This window comes from Oryctolagus cuniculus, chromosome 15, assembly GCF_964237555.1.
Source record: "Oryctolagus cuniculus chromosome 15, mOryCun1.1, whole genome shotgun sequence".
In the NCBI taxonomy this organism is placed as follows: domain Eukaryota; kingdom Metazoa; phylum Chordata; class Mammalia; order Lagomorpha; family Leporidae; genus Oryctolagus; species Oryctolagus cuniculus.
In genome coordinates, this window is record NC_091446.1 from 41020843 (window position 1) to 41045796 (window position 24954).

At 42.2% G+C, this 24954-nt stretch overlaps 1 protein-coding gene across 1 annotated transcript in view; it reads left to right on the forward strand.

Moving 5' to 3' along the window:
• Positions 1-230: 230 nt before the first annotated feature.
• The window catches only part of SLC16A12 (solute carrier family 16 member 12), a 63459-nt gene continuing 38735 nt past the window's right edge, over positions 231-24954 (forward strand). The window contains 1 exon segment of the mRNA XM_002718378.5: positions 231-310. The gene's annotated coding sequence lies outside the window, so the exon portion shown is untranslated.

The window sequence follows — 24954 nt, forward strand, 5'->3', positions numbered from 1 at the left end:
CTGCACCATGCTGTTTGGATTTTCAGCTTCTAAAACAGTGAGCTAAAAAGCATCATTTATTTGTGAAGTTAGCCTTGGGTATTTCATTGCACTAGTGCAAAATGGCCCTAAGTGCAAGGAACCTGGGTCCAGAAGAGCCATTAGGCTTCATGAGTGTGGTAGAACCCCCAAAGCCTGGATCTGCTTGCCTGAGTGCTGCAAGCTAATCATTGACTTAGGGCGTGGGGAAGAAAGTAGGCACTCATTGCAAAGTGCACAGCATGGACTGGGCAGCTACTGCTTAATTCTGAGATGTCTCAAGGAGTTCAAGGTAAAGTGTCTTACAGATTAAAGTTGGGGTAGACAGCTGTGTGTTCAGCTTACTTATAGGTCACTGGTTGGTCTGCAGTACTTATAGCCCTCCTTTGATTGGCCAACAATGTCATGTTCTTTGGGGGAATTTTGTTGGTGGAAATGTGGGTTTCAGTCAGTTAGGTGATAGTTACTTCTTCCTCAGGGCCTGAGGTTCCTGGAAAAACTTTTGAGACAAGAAGGAACATCAAGATGTTATCTATAGGAGATACATGACCATATGAGTCATGTAATCAGTGACTCTGAAGGGCTGGCTGAACCATACTTTTAACTGAGTGAGTTAATTGTAGTAAGAGGTTGATTTGCAAAGAAATGGTAAGCTAAGGAAGGGCTGTGGAAAAACTGTGGGAGTCCAGGGCTTGATAGTATCTGGTATCTACATCATGGGCACTGGATAGGGGTTCAGTTCATGAGATTGGAATCAGGACCTGAGGAACCATTGGAACCAGCTCAGCTAATTTCTCCATCTCACCCTCTCTTTGGTTCCACGTGGTTTCTTGCCCTGGATCTAGAGTTTCTCAGCTTTGTCACTATTGATGATTGGGGCCAGATAATTTTTTAAGGGATGTTTTGTGCATTGTAGGGTGTTCAGCAGCATTCCTGGCTTTGGCTCATGTACACCCTGATTGTTATGACTAAATAACTCTTGAACTGCCAGCTTGCTCCTGGTTGAGAACCACTGGTCCATATGAAGCTGCTTTCATGTTCCCCTGGATTTGGCTCCTTTGTGTAAATGGCAGAAGGTGGCCCCCTAGTCCTGGCTCTACCACACTTCTCAACGCCAACCTGACTCAATTGCTCCATTTCCTGATTCCCAGATCCAAAGATGTAGAATCCAGGAGCTAACCTAGCCTTTGGATTGGTCTCTGGGAATGGGGTGTGGATTCCTTGTCCAATCCACAGGACCAGGGAGGTGCAGATACATAGCAGTCAGCATGAATCTGGCAATGGCTAAAGATGTTGGTTGTCACAATCAGGGAGTGTATGGACAAAGGCCAGGGATTCTGCTAAGTAGCCTACAATGCCCAGAACATCACTAAAAATTTTGTTTTTGGCGCAAATCTAAAAATCTGATAGGATTTGTGTCCTCATGTTGTATGTATTTCTTGTTGCTGATAATACAATACCACAGACCAGGTAAGTTATTAAGAAAAGAGATTTATTTTGGCTGAAATTTCTGGTCCAAGTGTGGGGTCCGGGGTACATGTAATGATGGCTTTGTTGCTGGCAGAGTCCTGAGGCAGCAAAGGGCATTATAGAGTGAATATCAGGGAATATGTGAGAGACCAAAGCAAACCAACATTTCTAGCAGACCTTCCATCAAGATAACCCATGAATGTCTTAATAACATGAATGGACTCCATTCTTGAGAGCAGAAGTCCCTTCCTACAAAGCAAGAATCATTCTGTGAAGCTGAATTTCCCTTGTAGCTGAATGTGTACTCCATTAAGCACCCAATAGCCCAGATCTGTATGGGAAAAAAAGCTAAAAAATATTTTGAAGAAGCAATGTCTCCTTAAGCAGAACCTAAATAACTGATGGAGTTGGTACCATGCAGGGGTTAGGAGCTCTGGCTTTGGAGCCAGACTGTTAGGGCTCACAGCGACTGTCCCACATAGTAGCAGTTACTTGGACAGGCTCTCTTTGCCCAATGTCTTCATGGTAGTGTCAAAAGACACGATGATGACAATTTCATTTAAAGATCTTATTTGGCTTTATTTCCATTCTAAGATAGGGTAACACCTCATAAAACTGAATAAATATTCTGATGAGCTGAGCAGAAATTGGTTTATAGACAGAGAAAGGCAGCAGAGAGCAGAAACAAAAAGTAAAAGCACATTAGTCATTTCAAGGTTCCTTGTAAGGTAGGGATAGGGAGACTGAGCAAAGGGAAAACACTGATTAGTTAACACTGGGGCACTTCACGTTGCCTTTTTGTGTAAAGTTTGAAGCGGAAGGAATGTTAGTATCATACCATTCTAAATTGGCCTGTTGGAAAATTTGGATATTGTCTAATTCTGATTTCTTTCAAGATCAGATAAATAAGTTAGTTTCAGCTTAGTGATGTATGATTCCAGTTTGATTTTTTTTGAAAGGCAGAGTTAGACAGTGAAAGAGAAAGACAGAGAGAAAGGTCTTCCTTCCATTGGTTCACCCCCAAATGGCTGCTATAGCCGGCGTGCTGCGCCGATCCGAAGCCGGGAGCCAGGTCCATTTTGATTTTTAGCTTAGTCTGTAGGGGCATAGTGGAGGTGCTTTTGTCCAAAAAGATGGCCTCTTATCATTTTTCTTTAATAGTGGCAGTAATGATAAAAATAGTTACAATTTGGATGCCACTCATTAGATTTGACAAGCACTGTTTTAAAGGTGTTAATTCAATGAACTTAATTCACATTGCTGTGAGTTTAAGTTTTTTTTTTTTTTTTTTCCAGAAGACTTTAGGACCAGATGTTTTGTTACAGGATGTAGAACAGAAATTTGTAATCTCCCAGTAGACTCCGAGGAAGTCCCCTGTAATCAACTACAAGTGATTCTACAATGAAATATATCAATGTTCTACTAGGAGAGATCTGTAAAAACTATCAATAATTTAGGTCTTCTCACCAAATATGTATGCTACCAATTTTTGGAAAAATAGGGGTTTCAGAAGCTTTTCAGAATTGTACCTTTGTAGTTTATTTGCATTTTATAATTGAGGAAACTTGGTTCAGGGAGACTGAGTAACTTGAGCAAGACTAAACAGCTAGAAGTGCAGAAGCTGAGATTTGACGTCAAAGCCCTGTGGTGTTGTGTGCACAACCTCACATCGGAGCGTGGTTGTGAGGATGAACTGAGCTCACACATATAAAAAACACAAGGATCAGGCCATGGCATGTAGTGAATGCTATTCAAGCATTAATTATTAGCATGACTTTCTGCATTCTAAGGGGTTGCTATGATTTATTATTGCTGTGGCTGAAAAATGCAGTGATGCATGCGGTTCATTAGGGCAGAGTTTTTCCAGCCTCTCTTGGGGAGGTAGATCTCAAAAATCACCATCTTTCTAAATTGCGTTGAAGATAGCCTTGGGCTGTCCCTGGCTATGGTCACTCTGGGCTGTGGGCTCCCAAGCCTCAGCCCAACTGCCCTGTGAACTGAGGGATCCTGTTATGGTCTGAATTGTGTCCTTCCGAAGGCTTTGGCCGAAGCCCTAACCCCAGTGTGACTATGTCTGGAGATGAGGCCTCTAAGAAAGTCAATTGATAAAGTGAATTGTTAGTTGAGGTCCATACAGGTGGTCCCTGATCTGCTAGGATTAGTGTCTTGTGTCTTAGTCCATTTTCTTTTGCTAATAACAAAACACCACAGAACAGATAAACAAAATTTGGCTCATGGTTCTGGTCCAAGGTCAAGGAGGAGCCATACCTAGTGACGGCCTTCTTGTTGGTAGAGTCCTGGGCCAGGGCAGAGCATCACACAGCCAGAGACAGCGAGTGCACGAGAGACTGAGCCAAACCAGCTTTTATAGCAACCTACCCACTCTGGCAATAGACCATTAATTCATTTATCGCATAAATGGAGGGCATTAGCTCTGTCACCTCAAGGTCTCACCTCTTAATCCCTCATAATGGGGATTAAATTTCAGCAAGAGTCTCAGAGGGGATGAACTGTATTCAAACTGCAGCCCCTTATAAGAGACAGCAGAAGACTCATGCCCACCCTGCCTTCATTCCCTGGTCTGAGGCAAACTCATGTGAGGACGTAGCTGCCTGCAAGCCAGAAGGAGAGCTCTCATCAGGAACTGGATTTGTTGGCCTTTAAATCACAGACTTAACACCTCCAGATCTGTGAGAAGCTATGTCTCTGCCATTTTAGCCATCCAGGGTGTGGTGTTCTGCTGTAGTAGCCTGAGCAGACTGACATAGATCTATATCACACCTGTGGCCTGGCTCAGAAATTGGGGAGCTCTGCCTTAGGGTGCGTTGATGTGTTTGCCTCCAGACAAAATGATTTCAAGCTGTTGGATTTTCTGGGTCTTGTCTTTTCTTTTTGTCCCCTCTTGATCTGCTTTATTGTTGTTAAACACCCTTTCTTAAAAAAATATTTTATTGGGGCAGCGCTGTGGCGTAGTAGGTTAAGCCTCTGCCTGCAGCTCCGGCATCCCATATGGGTACTTGTTCTAGTCCTGGCTGCTCCGCTTCGAATCCAGCTACCTGTTGAGGGCCTGGGAAAGCAGTGGAAGATGGCCCAAGTGCTTGGGGTCCTGCACCCATGTGGGAGAACTGGAAGAAGCTCCTGGCTCCTGGGTTTGACCTGGCCCAGCCATCTAGGGAGTGAGCCAGCAGATGGAAGATTCTCTCTCTCTCATTCCCTGCCCCCGTCTTTCTAACTCTTTCAAATAAATAAATAAATCTTTTAAAAGTTTTAAATTTTATATATGTATATATATGATAGGATATTACTCAGCCATTAAAAAAATGAAATCCTGACATTTGCAACAAATGTATGCAGCTGGAGATCATTAGGCTAAGTGAAATAAGACAGACCCAAAAAGACAAATACCATATGTTATTTGTGGTAGTAAATACATAGAGAGGGTATAAAAATTGTGTTTACTTCATATCATTTAGTGTATAGTTATAAATATTGCTTGGCTGGATCATACTATGTAAATAACAATATATTCTTCTTTCCCACATTAAAAAAAAGAAATAGAGAGGAGAGAAAAGTGAGGACTTTTAAGGTACCAGTAATGTGGTGTTCTTAATTTGGATATTGGTTATGAGTATGATCAGAGGACCAAAAACTATATACTTAATCAGCATTTCTTAGTATGCATACTGTATTTCAATAAAACACTTTTAAATATTTATTTATTTATTTGAGAGGAAAAGTTACAGACATTGAAAGGGAGAGAAACAGAGAGAGGTCTTTCATCTGATGGTTCACACCCCAGATGGCTGTAATGGCTGGAGCTGGGATGATCTGAATTCAGATCACGTGGGTCTCTTCACATGAGTGCAGGGGCCCAAGCACTTAGGCCATCTTCTGCTGCCTTCCAGGTCATTGGCTGGGAGCTGGACCAGAAGTGGAGCAACTGGAACAAAATCTAGCACCCATATGGGATGTCAGTGTTGTAGGCAGGGACTTTACTTGATATAACACAGCACTGGCCCCATATCACATTTTCTTTATGCAATCATCAGTTGATGGACATCTAGGCTGATTCCGTATCTTAGCCATTATGAATTGAGCTGCTAGAAACAAGGGAGTGCAGATAATTCTCATAGGCTGATTTCATTTCCTTTGGATGTATTTCTGGGGGGGATAGCTGGGTCATATCATAGATCTATTTTCAGTTTTCTGAGGAATCTCCATGCTGTTTTCCATAATGATTGTACCAGTTTGTATTCCCACCCACAGTCTATTAGGGTACTTTTTTCTCTACATCTTTGCCAATTTTGGTATTTTTTGATTTTTGGATGATGGCCATTCTAATGTTGTCAGACATACAACTTTGACTTCTCATACTTGATTACAGATTTGTCTGATACTTCCTCCCATATCATGATCGCAGTATATTGTTGGGCCTGAAACTCAGGAAATCTAACTTGCTAGCATAGAACATACATGAATGTATATTGAGTACACTGGCCTTTAGAGGACTTCTAAGAATGAAGTATGTTAACTTTGTCATGTAATCAGCAGCCATCGGCAGCCTTTTTTTTTTTTTTTTTTGCTGTTTTGAATTGGTGTGTTCTTGAGTAATGAAAAAACAAATAAACTGAATTTGTATTAGTTACCATTCTATTGTAAGTAGAGAGCATGGGTTTAAGGCACCAATGACTAAGTATGGACTAAAAAGTACTTTTTAACTTTATGGACATCTATTTTGATGAAATCCAAATGTCTATTTTGTCTGTTTAGACAATCACGTTCAAATATTCTTTTTTTTTTTTTTTGAAGATCTGTTTTATTTATTTGAAAGAGTTACAGAGAGAGGTAGAGACAGAAAGAGAGAGAGGTCTTCCATCCACTGGTTCATTCCTCAGATAGCCTCAATGGCTGGAGCTGCGCCTATCCGAAGGCAGGAGCCAAGAGCTTCTTCCAGGTCTCCCACGTGGGTGCAGGGCCCAAGGACTTGGGCCATCTTCTGCTGCTTTCCCAGGCCACAGCAGAGAGCTGGATCAGAAGAGGAGCAGCTGGGACTAGAACTGGGACCCATATAAACTGCCAGAGCTTCAGGCCAGTGCATTAACCCACTGCGCCACAGCACTGGCCCTCAAATATTCTTAAACTACTTTGTGTAATGCAAGCCTTAACTTATTTTTATCCTGAATATATTAACCAATTCTTCTCCTATCTCCCAGTAAGGACATTTTGTCATCAGCATTTTCTCAAGAAGTTCTTCTAAGAAAAGAAAGTGATTTCCTCTTGTGAGCCTAAAATGCCATGAGAAAGAACTTCACATTCTCACTCTATGTTGTGCTGTTGTCCTAAAGAGGACTTTTTCATTCCATGTCATTTACTTATCAAATATTGCATCACTAGCCAGAGGCAAACAATTCTGAAAATTATAGTGAAAGACTGTGCTGGAATAAAACTTTTATTTTGTCTGTGCACACATATGTGAAAAATAGACAAGCACCATCACTGTATCATAGTCAAGCTTAGAATTGATTAATATATGACTGAAAACCTATTCTACAAACAGATTCTTGTTTTCAGCTTCTTGGACAAACAAGAATTGAGAAAGAAACCTTTAATCCAAGGATCAAAGAATAGTCCCAGAGCAAAATTCTTCCAAGAGTTAGTGGGAGGAGAAATTTTGATAGCTTGTCTAAGAGGGCAAGCATAAGTATGATGAATGTATAAAATAGCAAATGCCAGCTAAGCCAAGTATATAGAAAAATCATGTGCACCATTGGAAGCAAAATAAAGCAGAATGCACACACTTAGTTAAAACTCCATAAAAGTGGTTTTATGACTTTGGATAAAAAGAGGGTAAGTTTTTCAAGAATTTCAAAACACATAGGAAAAGATCACTCATAATCTCATTTTCCTCACACAGTTATCTTTATTTTGTCCTGATGCCTGTGTGTTTCTGTATTTGTAGTCATAGCACATACGTTTTGTGTTCTTACTTGGAGTTAATACATTAATTTGGAGTTAATTCTTATTTGGAGTTAATACATACATTTTGTGTTATTGTTTGGAGTTAATAGCCCAGCATGGGCATTTTTGAGTGCTGCTACTATCTTCACAACTGTCATCTGTAAAGGCTTCATTATAATAATCCATGGATTGGACCTAGTGTCTGTGTGCAACTTAGAAAAATCAATCAAAAGGGAAGAGAGCATAGATACAGGCAGTTGCTATAATGATGTTCAATGTGCAGTTCAAAAGAAAAAAAAATCAACCAAACACTGAAAAGATGTGAAAATTAGTTTACATGTACAAGGAACATAGAATTTCCTAGGTTTAGAGTTTTCTCTCTTATGTTCCCTTTACCAGTCTCCTTCACTCAATATTTAACTCTTCCGTATTTTTTCCATAACATAAGAGAAAATTAATCAGGAAGGATGAATCTATTGAGTTTGTCAACACTTTTTCCTTTTGGGCTTTCAGCTATATTTGCTAATAGCTATTATGAGTAAAGTGGTAGTATTAATGGTACTTATTAGTTTTCTAATCATGTCACTATTTAATAAGTGTAATCATTTAAGCCCTTTTTGAGTTTCTAATATTTCTGCTGTCTATTGCTATCAGAGTATCCCATGTCTCTTTAATTTGGAAAAGTATTGAAAGAGACAAATGAAGTTGAAAAAAGTGTATCTACTGGTATTCTATAGGGAAAGCAATAATTTTATTAATATGTGAATGTTTTAATAGGTGTTGGGTACTTTTGCATATATTTTGCTATTTAATAGTTACTGAAGCCCTGTTGAAGAGGAACTGTTAACCCCATATACACAGCAGAAGAGATTCAGAAAGCAGAGTTGCATGTCATGAAGACACAGCTAGTAATTGTCTCAGTTGGATTTCAAAGCCAGCTATGCCTGACCCTATGCTGAGGGCTCTCTGTTCCATGTGTTTAACTATGCCATGTGGTATGTGTACTTGTAGCCCAGTTTGAAAGGCCTCAAAGAGCAGCATTATAACTGAGCGGGGGAAACACCCTGGAATCCTTGGGAGAGGAGTGCCTTGTCTAAAGAATGTGGGTTTCTTTTTAAAAGCCTTTTTCTGAACTATGTTATGTTTCTGTTTACAGCTACAGCATGGCCTCAGGGCCTCTCTCATGAGCCTCCTTTTCCCGACTAAGCTCTTGTAGAACATTTTCACACCCTCTTTTGGAGCATATGTAAAAGCCTGTGCATGTCACCGTTGGACAGCGAATGGTGATTGCTCTCCCTTGGCAGGTTAAGAAGTTCTACTCAATATAATGATGCACACTCTCCAGATGGTCATAACCTTAGCACATGGAAATTTGAAATTTCTAATCCCTTACAGAATACTCATGGAGGCAGTCAATAGCAGTGATAACAATAATAGTAACAATAGCGACCATTTATTTGAACATATCCTATCAACAGGTCCTAGGCTTTATGATATAATATGAGTTATCCTGTTTCATTTGCACAACAAATTCAGGAGGTAGTCATTGGGATTTTAAAGGATCAATATGAAAACATTCATCTTTCCCCTAAGTTCCAAATCCATTTAGAGGTAGAAACAAGTATAAAACAGATGAAGCTCAAAAAGCTACTGTAAGCGCTTATAATACTGATGACTGGGGAATGAGGCTTAGAGCTATCAGCCAAGTAGTGTTGCATTATTCAGTCCAAGAAGAAGACACTTATCCAAGTTGTAACCACCTGCTGGTTGCACAAGCCCCTCAACAACCACAGGCTTCCTTGTAAGGACTTCTGTTCTGGTTTTGTTTATAGCATGGAACTGCTGAGAAGGATGAGCACTCTACCAACAGGCAGATCCCATGTTCAAAAAAATAAGAGGAAGGGGCTGAGGTAAGCATATGCAATGGTTTCTTCCATTAGATCAGTTCACTAACTTTTTATGGAGAACAGAGAGGAGGAGGAGAAGGACCAGAAGTATTAACTGTACTGGAGTCCTTGCCACATGGAATCATGGAAAGGAGGTCTTTTCCCCAGCTGTAGGTACTCTCCATGGACCTATCTGACAGATAAGGAAACTGAGGCACTAAGAAAAAGCTCACAATTAGTAAATGACAGAGAAGTCTAAATGAAATCACGGAGTGATCTTAGAACTGAACTGATATCAGAAGTGAACAAGGCAGGCCAAGACAGGCTCAGGCTTAGTTCAGGTACAAGGCACTGGGAAATAAAAAGAAGAGGGAGTGTTAGAGAGATTGAAAAAAAGGAGTGACAGGGGCAAATGTTTAGTCTGGTAGTTAAGATCTGATATGTGGTATCTGAGTTCAACACCTGGCTGTAGCCCCTGATTCTGGCTTCCTGTTAATTCAGACCCCAGGAGGCAGCAGGTGATGGCTCGGGAAATTAGGGCCCTGGCACTGTGGTGTAGCTGGTCACCACCTGTGACATGGGCATCTCATGTAGGTACTGTTTTGAGTCCCAGCTGCTCCATTTCTGACCCAGCTCCCTGCTAATGGCCCGGAAAAGCAGTAGAAGATGGCTCAAGTACTTGGGCCCCTGCACACCCACATGGGAGATTTGTTTGAAGCTCCTGTCTCCTGTCTTCTGCCTGGCCCAGCCCCAGCTGTTGTGGTCATCTGGGGAGTGAACCAGATTTCTCTGTCTGTCCCTCTCTCTCTGTAACTCTGACTTTCAAATCAATCAATCAATCAGTCTTTAACAACATGAAAGAAAATGGGTTCATGCCTCCTACACTGAAGACCTGGATTGAGTTCCGAGCTCCTGATTTGCACTTGGCCTCGCCGTCATCCTTTTGGAAATCTGAGGAGTGAACCAGCAGAGGGCAGCTCGCACGTCTCTTTTCCTCTGTTAGGCTCACTTGTTATGAGAGTTGGGGAAGATGATGCAAAGTTTTCTAGGTGGAAAATGGTGACAAATTTTGAAAAAAGTACATATTTTTAGCAGTGAATAGCCAATTTTTTAAAAGATGTATTTATTTATTTATTTGAAAGTAAGAGTTATAGGGAGGAGAGAGAGAGAGAGAGATACATACATACATCTTCCATCTGCTGGTTCACCGCTCAAATGGCTGCAAAGACCAAGGCTGAGCCAAGATGAGCCAGGAGCCAGGAGCTTTTTCAGGTCTCCCACATGGGTGGCAGGGGCCCAAACACTTGGGCCATCTTCTGTTGCTTTCCCCAAGCTATTAGCAGGGAGCTGAATCAGAAGTGGAGCAGCCAAAACACAAACTGGCTCCCACATGGTGTGCTGGCATCACAGGCAGTGGCTTTACCTGTTATGCTACAATTTTGGACCCAATGTTTATGTTTTTTAAAAAAATTTAAATTTATTTTTATTTATTTGAAAGATACAGAGACATAGACATAGACACACACACACACACACACACACTCACACAGATCTTCCATCTGCTGGTTCCCTTCCAAAATGCCTGCAATAACCAGGGCTAAATCAGGATGAAGCCAGCAGCCGAGAATGCAATTCAGGTCTTCCATGTGGTTTGCAATGGCTTAGTCAGCACTGGCTGCCTCTCATGGTGTGCATTAGCAGGACTCTGGAATTGGAGGCAGAGCTGGGCCTTGAACTCAATCACTCCAATGCAAGACACAGGTGTCCCTAGTGGCATCTTCACTTGTTCCAGATGTCCTCCTTTCCTGATAGCCAGTGCTTCCCCACCCTGCCCCCAACAGATTAACTTGAGGTAACTTGTAAGTTACTGAAAATTTGAGTCCATAGCTTGGGAGAAAGATCAAAAGCAGAGATGCCGATTTTATCATCATCTGTTTAAAGGTGGCGGCTGGATGAAACTAAAGGTGTGCGTCAGACTGGGTAGTGAAAGAGGACATCATTTCACAAGTGAGTTTTGTGCTTGAAACGTGAAATATTTCAGTAAACTTACCAGTTAGTGGGTCTGGTTTAAAGGCAGAGCCACCATGGCTCAGGACTTGACCTTATCATTTAGCCAAACCCTAGGTCATGCAGGGCAAGCTTACAGGTGACACAGGCGTGCAACAATTTCCCTCACCCATTACCAGGTTCACCCTCTCCACCCTGTTCTCAGTCATTGAGTGTGGGGGGCCTGACATTTGTGGCCCGTGTGGACTGGTCCCCACTGGGTTCAGCCAGCACTCTCCGGCACTTAGGAGACAGGAGGAGTGTGAGGCTGGTGCACAGGCCTTCCTCCAGGGTAGTGTGGGTTTGGTTTCAACTATAGCAATAAAGTAATATCACATGAGCTTTTTGGTTTCCCAGAGCATATATAAAAGTTATGTTTATGCTATACTGCAGCCTATTGAGTGCAGCAGCATCATGTCCAAAAAGAAGCACATACCTTCATCAAAAAACACCACACACAGAGACACAAAGTGAGCATGTGGAAAGATGGTGCTGATGGACTTGCTACGGGCAGGAGTGAACACAAACCTTCAATTTGTGAAGTGCAGTGGTTCGGAGCACAATAAAAAGAAGTAGGTCTTGCGTTTATTTGCTCTACTGTTAAATTTTGGGACTGTTTCTCTTTATCTAAGACCTCTTCCTATAGTGACCCTCCAGGGTCCCAGAACTGCCCCTTTGGGCCTAGAGGTGGGAATAGCTTCCAACTTTTTTTTTTTTTAAGATTTATTTATTTTTTAGAGAGGCAGAGAGATAGAGAGGTCTTCTATCTGCTGGTTCACTCTCTGCAAGGGCCAGCACTGGGCCAATCTGAAGCCAGGAGCTTCTTCTGGGTCTCCCACGTGGGTGCAGGGGCCCAAGGACTTGGGCTGTCTTCCAGTGCTTCCCAGGCATGTTATCAAGGAGCTGGATCAGAAGTAGAGCAGCCAGAACCCAAACCAGCACCCATATGGATGCTGGCACTGCAGGCAGGGTCTTTACCTGCTACACCAAGGCACCTTTCCCAATAGCTCCCTACTCTTACAAGTTCCAAGGAACTCTACTTCCTTTCTTATATTTTGTAAAACTACTCATATCTTTATAAATAATGTGCTTAAGTCATTGCCTGCGATGCCCATGTTTCATTTTGCATTTCCTGGATCTAGTCCTGGCTCTGCTCCTGCTAATGCACACTGTGGGAGGAAGCAGGTAATGGCTCGACTGCTGGGGTTTCTGCAACCTACATGGGAGACCTGGGTTGAGTTCTGGGCTCCTGCCTTTGGCCTGGCTCCACCCTGGTGATTGTGGTAATTTAACGAAGAAAAATAAATCAATAATATATTTGTTGAAATCTTCCTCACCTCCCAGTTCTGACTGGACCTTGAAACTGTATACCTAAGAAATCACAAGGAACTCATGCTCTTCAAGGCTCTAATCCTACCCTCAATGAAAAGTCAGTGGGCTTCTAATCTGGGCTCTCAACCTGGGAGGAGACAACCAAATTAGTACAGGGATTGCAAATCCACGTTTATGTGCAATAGTGCCAGTGGATGGAATGATATATACTTCCCCTCATTCTCCAACTGTGTGTAAATGCCTTAATGATTCGTTAAACAAAATGCATTTGAAAATGTCATGAAATTCATTTTACCTGTTGTCTTTGCATATTTCTTCACCAACAGGAAACTTACTTTAGGAATATATTTGTTGCTGGACATACTTTAACACATGTATGTGTACTTTGAAATATCTTCACCTTTTTAAATATTTATTTAAGAGGCAGAGAGACAAATGGCAGGAGAAAGTGAGAGCAAGAAAGGAGAGAGAGAGAGAGACAGAGTCAGAAACAGAGTTCCCATCTGCTGGTTCACTCTCCAAATGCCAGCAAGAACTTGGACTGGGCCAGGCCAAAGGAAGGAGCAGGGACCTCAAAATCTAGGTCTCTTACATGGGTGGCTAGGACCCAATCATCTTGCAAGGATCCAACCACCTGAATCATCCCTTGCTGCCTCCCAGGGTCTGCATTAGCAGGAAGCTGGAGTCTGCAGCAGAGCCAGAACTTGACCCCTTGTACTGTGACACAGGATACAGGTGTCCCAACTTGCAGTTTAACTGCCAGGCCAAACACAAATGCCAGGATATATTTATAAATATATAGATTGTACTGACAAAGGAAAATGTTGGGAATTACTTCCAAGGCATTTGTTGTGAAATGTTAAACAAACTTCCTTGAGTTTCAAACTAGAAGGAGATGGAGTGAACTGGTTCAGTTGGAACCATTTCTGGCAGGACAGGGACAAACAAGGCCACCCACATCTTGAAGGAATTTTTGTAAAATCAGTTCTAACTCTGTCACTTCAAGGGAGAAATCCAAGCCCTCGGTCTTGCAAAAGGAGGACACCACATTTTCAGCCTTGGCAACACCTTGTCCTTTGTGTGACCTGCTGGGGCTCAAGCAGTGAGCAGAGTCTACAGAATGCAAAAATAAACATCGCTGAAGGCCTGTGGAATTTGATGGCCTGTGAAATGTAGGGCAGAGACAGGGCTGAGTGCCAGGCTCTGTAGGTGAGCTCTCCCACAGCCCACATTCATTTTTAGCCGCTCTGCAAATGCAAGGAGAGGACCCAAACCTGGCAGGAAAGTTCTGTTGCCAGGTTTGGCCTGGTCTGGGGTTAGGGTCTGCATGTGTTTCTGTGTTCCTGGTAAGATAGAGTCACTGGGCGCTTTTGGACAGCCACACCGGGAAGGTCAGTTACAGTGGATACAAGGAGCAAAGAAAGCGTGATTTCTTGCCCCCATTCCTTAAGCTTCCTGTATGCCTCCCCATGAGATTTGAGAGAATAAGCCAAGTAGAGAATCGGAGAAGTTCACTCACTAAATGTTCACTGTGTACCACACTCCTGTAGGCCCTGCCCTAGGCCTGGAGACAGACCAGTGAATGGGACTGGCAGAGTCCCCTGCTCAGGGAGTGTACACTCAGTACAGACCTGGGCTCCTCCACCTGCTCTTCTGCATTTCCAAGTGCAGCTGTTCTCAGTTCTACTCCCTGACACCAGGGGTTCACTTCTAGCCAACTGACATATTTCACTGAATGCCCTTCCTCTTTCAACAGCATGCTAGAATGCAGTGTTAGAGAGTTGGGAAAAGATTGTGATATAGGTAGGCAGCCTGCTCTTTGGTAACAGGCTTTTTGTGTTGACTTCCAAAACACTGTGAACTGCATCTCGAACCTTCAGTGTCCCCTCTGCAGCCAAGAAGCCTCTGGCATACCACAGTCTGAATGAAAAATTCCATACTTGGTCAGAGTGCAAAATTAGAATTAAGAGTTCGCAAGGCTGCCAAGGGAGATGCAAAAATGTACTCACTGAACCACATGAATATTGAGCACTTACTGTATGCCAGACATTGTGCTTAATCGCATGTTTTATATATATATGTGTGTGTGTGTGTGTGTGTGTGTGTGTGTGTGCGTTTTCACAAACAGAGCTGTGGCTCAGGCCAAACACATATTTTATGTTTACTTCCAAACACGATAAAAATGTACTCAGAAAATGGTGACTGAGGGCAAGTTCCTGGTCACAAACAGCACTGTCAATAACTTGGAAGTAAACATTTTTCTAACGTTGCCTAACAGCTGTTCCATGGATTAGGGGCTGAAAGGATGGGAAAGACTTGCTTTCTACTCTCTGCCTCTTACGTGAGTCACAGGCTGTACTTTTTCCTTCCATTCTGTTGACCAAATATCATATCAATCACTCCCCAGTTTTCTCTGGGTCTTATGTAAAGCACACTTATCCCAAAGTGTCACACACTATGTAGAAATTTTGGCAGCTTCTTCAGCAAAGGTCAATGTTTCAGGCTAGTGCCCAAAGGTCTCAGAAAGACATGCACAACTTCTGGTTGAAGTCAGTAATTATTTACTTTCCTGTTAGCAGGATATGTTTGAGGACTAAACAGAGAGAAACAGAATGGGAAAAGATAAAAGTGAGTCAGTAGTCTTCTTGCAGCTAAGAAGAATATATTTTTTCCATAGCACATGTACAATGTTATTGAGCAACAAAGATAAATAAATCCATATGCAGTTGAAGAGATCCCTAACACCCAGAGACTCTTAAGTGGACAAAAACAAGTGGTCCCTGAGCCAGTCAGTGAAAACCTGAGCAGAGGGACAGGGGTTTCTTTAGCTTCTCCTACATTTTGGACCTTGACCTTGCCAAAGGATGGACGTCTATAAGGCTACCAGCTGAAGCACTGCTTAAAGGTTCTACAGAATGGTGTCAGAATTCTCCCATATCTCAATCCACACGGTCTCCTCTGTGTTTGCTAGTCACAGGCCAGGGTGTTACATGGTGCCTTGATTTCTGGGTTAAATTAGAACCAGACATTTAATTCTTTGTAAAAGAAAGAATAAAATTTCAAGTGACTAGGAGATGTGGATGGCTGTAGATGGCTTCCACCTAACAACAACATTGAACAAATATATGACAGGCACAATATCAAACATAGCAGTTACGGCTTCCACCATGACAGAGCTTAGAAGCCAGTGGGGAGGGAGGGAGAGAGAGAGCAAGCGAGCACACACTGGATGCAGTGTTAAGAGTAAATGCTTTGAAGCTCCACCTCAGGTTGAATCTTGGCTGATTAGAAGATTCTTCTTTAAAATTTTACTGAAGGCATACAAATTTCATGTATTTCATATACACCATTTTAGGAACATAATGATACTTCCCACCCTACCTTCCCGCCCCTCCACAACCCCCTTCTTTCTCTTCCCTCTCCTATTCCCACCCTTAATTTTTTTTTTAAGATTTATTTTATTTATTTGAAAGACAGAGTTACAGAGAGAGGTAGAGACAGAGAGAGAGGTCTTCCATCCACTGGTTCACTCCCCAGATGGCTGCAATGGCTGGAGTTGCGCCAGTCCGAAGCCAGGGGCCAGGAGCTTCTTCTGGTCTCTCACATGGGTTCAGGAGCCCAAGGACTTGGGCCATCTTCTACTGCTTTCCCAGGCCATAGCAGAGAGCTGGATCAGAAGAGGAGCAGCTGGGACTAGAACCAGTGCCCATATGGGATGCTAGTGCTTCAGGTCAGGGCATTAACCTGCTGTGCTGCAACACTGCCCCCCCCCCGACTCTTAATTTTTATAAAGATCTATTTTCAGTTTACTTTATACTCATAAGAGTAACCATACACTAAGTAAAGAATTCAACAAATAGTATGAAGAAGAAAAAAAAAAAACTGTTCCTCAACAGTCAAGACAAGGGCTGTAAACAATCATCAAATCTCAAAATGTCAATTTCACTCCACTCCTATGCATTACATTTTAGGTACTCTATTAGTTACTGCAGATCAGGGAAAACATATAGTATTTGTCTTTTTGGTACTAGTTTACTTCACTAAGTATAATGGTTTCCAGTTGCATCCATTTCACTGCCAAAGGAAGAACTTCACTTTTTTTAGAGCTGACTAGTACTCCATAGTGTATATTTATCATGATTTTCTTTTTGAAAATTTATTTGATATACAAGTTTCATCTATTTCTTTCTTTTTTTTTTTTTTTTGACAGAGTTAGTGAGAGAGAGACACAAAGTGAAAGGTCTTCCTTCCGTTGGTCACACCCCAAATGGCCGCTACAGCTAGCACGCTGTGCCAATCTGAAGCCAGGAGCCAGGTGCTTCCTCCTGGTCTCCCATGCGGGTGCAGGGCCCAAGCACTTGGGCCATCCGCCACTGCACTCCCGGGCCACAGCAGAGAGCTAGACTGGAAGAGGAGCAACGGGGACAGAACCGGCTCCCCAACCGGGACTAGAACCCGGAGTGCTGGGTCTTCATTTCACTGATCTTTTTTATTGTTTTTTTGTTTTCAATCATTTCTTTTCTAAATTTAATTACTTGGTAGTCAGAGTTACAGAGAGGCAGAGACAGAGGCAGAGAGAGGTCTTCCATCCACTGGTTTACTCCCTAAATGGCCGCAATGGCTGGAGCTTGGCCGATCCAAAGCCAGGAGTCAGGAGCTGCTTCTGAGTCTCCCACATGGGTGCAGGGGCCCAAGGACTTAGGCCATCTTCTACTGCTTTCCCAGGCCACAGCAGAGAGTTGGATCATAAGTGGAATGGCCAGGACTCAAATCGGCATCCATATGGGATGCTGGCATTGCAGGCAGCAGTTTCACCTGCTACGCCACAGCACTGGCCACTTGTTGTTTTTCTGGATCCTTGAGATGCACCGGTAGCTCATCTTTTTTTTTTTTTTTTTTGGTGACTTTGCAATTTCTTGATATAGGTAGCAATTGCTATAAGCTTCCCTCTTAATATTGCTTTTGTTGTGTTTCATAAGTTTTGATATGTTGTATTGTCTTTATTCTTTTAAAGAAATTTTTTTGATTTCTCCTTTGATTTCATCTATTACCCACTCTTCATTCAGGAGCTTGTTGTTCAGTCTCCATGTGTTTGCATATGTTTGATATTTTTGAGTTGTTAATTTCCAGCTTCATTCCATTGTGGTCAGAAAAGATGTATGGTTTGATTTTGAGAAATTTTTTTTAATTTGCTGAGACTTGCTTTATGACCTAGCATATGGTCTATCCTAGTCAAAATTCCATGCACTGATGAAAAGAATGTATATTCTGCAACTGCGGGATGAAGAGTTCTATAGATATCAGTTAGGTCCATTTGGTCCATAGTGTCAATTAGCTCTGTTGTTTCTTTGTTGATTTTCTGTCTAGTTGATCTGTATATTAATGAAAGTAAGGTGTTGAAGTCCCCCATTATTATTGTATTAGGATCTATGTCTCCCTTTAGGTCTATTAACATTTGTTTTAAGTAGCCAGGCACCCTGGAATTCCATCTATATAAATTTATTATAGTCATATCTTCCTGTTGAATTGATTCTTTAGTCATTTAGTAATGCCCTTTTTGTCTCTTCTAACAGTTTTTGTTTTAAAGTCTATTTTGTCTGATATTAGAATTGCTATACCTGCTTGTTTCTGCTTTCTGTTAGTCTGGAATATCCTTTTCCATCCATTCACTGCTAGTCTGTGTGTATTTTTGTTGGTGAGGTGTGTTTCTTATAGGCAACAAATAGGTCTTGTTTTTAATCCATTCAGCCATCTGTGTCTTTTAATTGGAGAGGTTAAGTCATTTGCATTCAAGGTTACTATTGACAAGTAACTACTTGGCCCTGCCACTTTTCTGTAAATATTCATTTTGTTTGTTTTCAATTTCCTTTGTACTTTTACTGGGGGATTTTCTGTCTTTACATTCTTTCATAATGATGACTATTTTTCTGTGTTTCTGTGTGTAGCACATTCCTAGCCATCTTTTGTAAGGCTGGACAAGTAGTGATAAATTCTTTCAATTTCTGTTTGTTATGCGAGGTATTTATTTCACCTTCATTCATAAATATGGGTTTTTCAGAGTATAATATTCTGGGTTAACAGTTTTTTTTTTTTTTTTTTTTTTTGTCTTCAGACTTGAACTATATCTCTTCATTCTGTCTTAGCCTATAGGGTTTCTGATGTGAAGTTAGTTGTCAGTCTAATTGGAGATCCTCTGAAAGTGATCTAGTGTTTCTCTTGTACACATTTTAGAATCTTTTCTTTATGTTTTACTGTGAAGAGTTTGACTTCCATGTGTCATGGTGAAGATCTTTTCTGGTCATGTCTATAAGGAATGTTATATGCTTCCTGTATTTGGATGTCCCTTTCTTTACCAAATTAGGAAAGTTTTTTGTAATTATTTCACTTCTAATCCATTCTCTCTTTCCATACTTTCAGGAATTCCTACCCATATGTTGGATCATTTGATAGTATCCCATATACACAGTTTTTAATTTTTCTAATTTCTTATTTTTGCTTTGCTCTGACTGAAAAATTTCCAAAGGTTTGTCTTCTAGCTCAGATATTCTTTCTTCTCCTTCACCAAGTTTGTTGTTAAGGCTTTCCACTATATTTTTTATTTGACATATTGCATTATTCATTTCTAATATTTCATTTTGATTTCTCTTCAGAATCTCAATTTTGTGGAACATCTCTGTTTCTATGTAGTTGGGACAGAATAATGGGAAAAGTTTTCATGTCATATGTGGACTTCTTTAATTCATGAGTTTACATCTCATTGCTTCTGAGTAATCATTTCATTACTCTTTTGAATTTTATTTCATTCTCTTCATCTTCAGTTTCCAATTTTGAAGTGTTATTGTGTTCCATTGAAAGAGTCTTGTTGTTTTCCTTATTCTTGTTCCTTGAATTTCTGCATTTATTTTTAAGCATTGTGGAAATACATATTGGTTTTTCCTCTGATGGCTTTTATCTTTGACCTATGCCTCTGTGGCTTAGTAGGGGTTTCTGCTGGTTTTGTGAATACTCAAAGGTGTGTGCTCTGTGTGGTGGGAAGCTCTGGGTGGGCTGAGTATCCAGGGTGACACCCAAGTTGGGCATGGTAGAGCTCCTCTTTTTTAGCAGAGAGGAGAGTATGATCACCTCTGTTGGTTTAATCACACCCTCTCCTCTTCTCTTCCAAGGTGATCAATGCCCAGCTATTAGCCCACAGTGGGTGAAATGCTCATCTGCATTGTCATATGAACTACACAAAGGATCTGTGCAGTCCTCAGTGTGAGCATGAATCCCAACACAATGACCCACTCCAGGCAGTCAGGGAGCCCTGAGCATGTGGAGCCACTTGCATTGATGCCCAGAGACCCAGCTACGCCCTGGCCCCTCTCGTGGAGTCACAGAGTTCACATAGTCTCTGCACACAGGCTCCCACAGTCCCCTGGCACAGAGCAATCACTCTACCCCACTATTCTGTCCCAACTACGTAGAAACAGAGAAGTTCCCAGAGTCAGCTGCTTTTGGGTGCTCTACCTAGATGGTTTGAGCCTCGGCACCTGTGATATATTGTGAGGCTGTGGGCACCTCCTAGTCCTACACATGTGCCCAGCCCCCTGACCATTATCCCAGCCCCCTGACCATTATCCCAGCCAGACTCAGTCAGTGGGGAATGCAGATGTTTTCCTCTGCTAGAATCTCTGAATCACATGTATTGCCAAATGTTGCCTCTTCCCCCTGGTTGCCAGCTGTGTGCACCCAAGCTGCTGCCTGCAGTACTGCTGACAAGGTGGCATCCTATCCCAGCCAGTTGCTGGGCGTATGCACAGGAGCTTCCACAGCTGCTGCTTATGCCCCAAAATTGCACCCACCCTTTTTCCACTGGTTTCCGGGTACCGTTGCTGGAGGTATGGGGTGAGAGGAATGTGGCTATTTTTTTCTACCGGGGCAGCAGATACTCTATCCCCCTTAGGGCTCTAGTCTAGACTCATGCGACACTCTCCCTCTGACCATATCACCAGCGACAGGGCCTGCTCCAGTCTCATCTCACCTCACTCTCCACAGCTGGCTCTTTCTCTGGCTCTCGGCTGCTGGGGTTGTGTGTTGTGTCCATGTTTGTGCTGCATGTCTGCACTTTCCACACCCATCCCCGGCATTCCTCTTCCTTCCATAGAATTTCCACTTTGTTTTTCTCTCTGACTCTGCCCTGAGAGTGTACTTCCTACACTTTTTTCACTTTTGTTTTGTTTTGTTTTTGCTATTTACCCCTAGCCTAGCCTAGAACAGTATGCCCCATTTTGGCATCTCCTTGAGCATTCTTTTATTTATCTGTAAAATGGAGATTGTCAGTGTCACCTTGTGGAGCTGGGATGAAGATAAAACGGAATAATATATGTAGAGTAGTGAGCTTAGAGCCTGGTGGGTTAAATGCCCCTAGGTAGCAACTGTTTGTACTTTTACTACTTTGTGACATACTCTCTGACCCAGGAATCCAAGGCATTTGGTACAGTAGTCAAGATGCCACTTTGGATACATGCACCCCATTTTGGAGTGCCTGTGTTCAAGACCTGGCTCCACGTCCAATTCCAGTTTTCTGCTAATGCAACCTGTGATGCAGCAGGTGGTGATTCATGTATTTGAGTCTCTGCAACCCATGTGTGAGACCTGGGTTGAGCTCCTAGCTCTTAGTTTCAGCCTAGCCCACCTCTGGTGGTTGCAATATTTGGGTAATGAACTAGCAGATGGGAGATCTCTGTCTGCTCTGTCTCTTTGCCTTTTAAATAAATAAAATAAAGAAATAAACATAGAAAAGCATTGATTGGTACCTTCATGATAAGAATGCTGTGCTCCTGTGTGTGCTGTTTATAGATAAAATTGTTGCTAAATGCTCCTCATTTTCTAGTTGGAATGGCTAATTTTCTTGCCTTATGTCTGAGGATGAGACCTCTGTGATAAAGATGAAATGCATTTCATATTTCTTTAAGCTGAATTGCCATTTTAAAACTAGTGGCTGTTACTTATGTTTTTAATTTATTTCTTATGACTTGACGGACTTCTCCCTGGTGAAGAAGGAGTCCCCTGCTTGAAGGGGTGGAGGCAATTGAAGTGGGAGTAATGGATCAGTCAGATGGGGAATGGGAGAAGGAAGGAATTTGAAGGTGAAAGAAACAGCACATAAGAACACATGCTGTTTGATTTTTTGTATTCAGTTGCAAGAAAGTATAGGCTCATCAAGTAGGTGGGAGTGGTGGTGATGGGCTAGGGGTGAGGCTGATATTTGGCTAAGAAGCAAGTCTTCTGTGCAGAGATGGCTTCCACTGGGGACCAGACAAGCCTAAGCCAAACACATCGTGGCTGGGGACATTACATTTCCATGGTCAGAAATATTGTGCCTTTGTTTCCTTCTTGCTGCTCCACACAGGAATATCTAAGTAGAAGAGTTTCAAACGGGATACCCTGGGAATTACAAATGGTGTTACCCCCACAAGAGCACATCCCCATCACCTCCCTACTGCAAAGACAGCAGTAAACTCCATTTAGAAATCTTCTCTGGTGGGTGGGAGTAGGATTTAGGTTTGCTCATGTAACAACATGGGGTAAAGATATTACACCTTCTTTGGAGCTATACTAAATTTCTTCACAAGCCCCCAATTTGTTTTTTAAAAATTGTATTTATTTTTTGAAAGGGAGAGAGAGAAAGAGAAAGAGAAAGGGAAAGGGAAAGGGAAAGGGAAAGGGAAAGGGAAAGAGAGAGAGAGAGAGAGATCTTCATCTGTTGGTTCATGCCCCAAATGCCCACAACAATCAGGGCTGGGCCATGCCCAAAGCCAGGAGACAAGAACTCAGTGCAGATCTCCCACATGAGTAGAAGGGATCCAAGTACTTGGGACATAACCTACTGCCTCCCAGGGTGCACATTAACAGGAAGCTGGAACTGGAAGCAGAGCCGGGACTTGAAGCATGGGACCCTGATATGTCATGCAGGCATCCCAAGCATTGTCTTAACTGCTATGCCAAATGCCTGCTCCACAAGCCTCCATTTTAAATGAAGAGTGGCGGGTTCAGTTTGCTGTTTGTGCCCTAAAAAACTTCTGCTTATCACCATATCATAAAGCTTTTTTCTTATGCTTTTTTCTAAGAGTTTATAGTTTTTGTTTTATGTTTATATCTGCTATCCATATTGAGTTAGCTTTTGCATATGATGTGACATGAGACTCAGGATTCACCTTTTCCCTATATGACTGTGTAGATCTATATTTGGATTCGCTGTTATGTTTCATAATAATATGCCCATAGCACACTCTCTTAGTTACTTTGGTTTTAGTGTAAGTTTTGAAATCAGTGTAAGCTGTTAACCTTTGTTCTTTCTTTTAAAAATAATTTTGGGGGCCAGCACTGTGGTGCAACAGGTTAAAGCCCTGGCCTGAAGCGCTGGCATCCCATATGGGCACCAGTTCTAGTCCCGGCTGCTCCTCTTCTGATCCAGCTCTCTGCTATGGCTTGGGATAGCTGTACAGGATGGCCCAAGTGCTTGGGCGCCTGCACCCACGTGGGAGACCCAGAAGAGGCTCCTGGCTCCTGGCTTCAGATCGGCTCAGCTCCAGTCATTGTGGCCATTTGGGGAATGAGCCAGCGGATGGAAGACCTCTCTCTCTCTCTGCCTCTTCTCTCTCTGTAACTCTGTCATTCAAATAAATAAAATAAATCTTTAAAAAATAATTTTGGCTTTTCAGGGCCTTTGCATTTGCATATAAATTTTAGAATCAGCTTGCCAATTTCTATTTTAAAAAGACTGCTGGAATTTTTTATGCCTTTTTTTTTTTTTTTTTTTTTTTTTTTTGGACAGAGTTAGACAGAGAGAGACACAGAAGAGAAAAATATCTTCCTTCCATTGGTTCACCCCCCAAGTGGCTGCTATGGCCAGTGCTGCACTGATCCAAAGCCAAGAGCCAGGTGCTTCCTCCTGCTCTCCTGTGCGGGTGCGGGGCCCAAGCACTTGGGCCATCCTCCACTGCCTTCCTGGGCCACAGCAGAGAGCTGGACTGGAAGAGAAGCAACCGGGACAGAACCAGAGCCTCAACCTGGACTAGAACCCGGGATGCTGGAGCTGCAGGTGGAGGATTAGCCTAGTGAGCCGCGACGCCAGCCAATGCTATTTCTTTTTCTAAAAATCTTCTTTCAATTTTATTCATTTGGGAGGAGAGAAAGAGAACATATTCCCATTTTCTGATTCATTCCTCAAATGCCCACATTAGCCAGGGATAGGCCAGGCCAAAGTAGTGAGTCTGGAACTCAGGGACCTGGTGAAAGGGATCAAATGGCTTGAGCCATCACCTGCTGCCTTCCAGAGTAGGTATTAGCAGGAAGCTGTTTCAGAAATGGAGGTGGCACTCACGCCAGCTACTCAGACATGGGATGTTGGCATCCCAAGCAGTGTCTTAACAGCTAGACCAAATGCCTGCCCCATGGTGTTTCACTCAGTCTAAAAACCAATGTGGGTAGATACAACATCTTCCAACTCTCAGTTCCCACTCTTGGAATTTCCCCATCACACTACTTTACTTCTTTTGTGGCTACAAACCAATTTATAAAGTGAGAGTACTGCAAAAGGTTAAGGCATTGGAAATAGAAAGGATCCAGGAAAGAAAGGTCCATGGAAAGCCAGTGTTGGTAGCCTTCCCAAACAAGTGGTTCCAGATCACACTTTCCTATGCTCAAGCTGCTCACTGACTAACTGTAAGAAATGTGTAGGTTTTCTACTGATGGAAGAGGGCATTTCAGAAAACATCAATGAGGGAAACATGAAAGAATTGCTTCACAAATAAAATGCATTGTTGGAAGATAATTGAATGTTAAGCAAGAATTCTTTGCAAACAATTGGGCTATTTTAAAGCAAGGAGAATGAAATTGATAATATGCCCCAACTTGTGCTATAAGTAATAATTTTAGAAGAACATCATAATCTAGAGCTTCTTTTGTTTCTGAAAATGTCTCTGAAGCCAGAATCAGATTCAGAATAAAATTACATTTTAGTTGTTGATGTCAAAATAAAATGAAATGGAGGCTGATTAGTAAAATGAAGAATTGCATAACAACAGATGCTTCCTTTGCTTATAGTTTTGGTTATACTGTTAACTCAATAAAGGATTTTCTATTATATTTGTCTAGGATCAGGTGGATTAATTATTTACAAGGCTACTCAGGCTAATGTTGTTGGGGAAGTGCAGGCTGCTTCAAAGTCTCTAGGAAACTAAGTTAGCTTTGTCTACCCTGC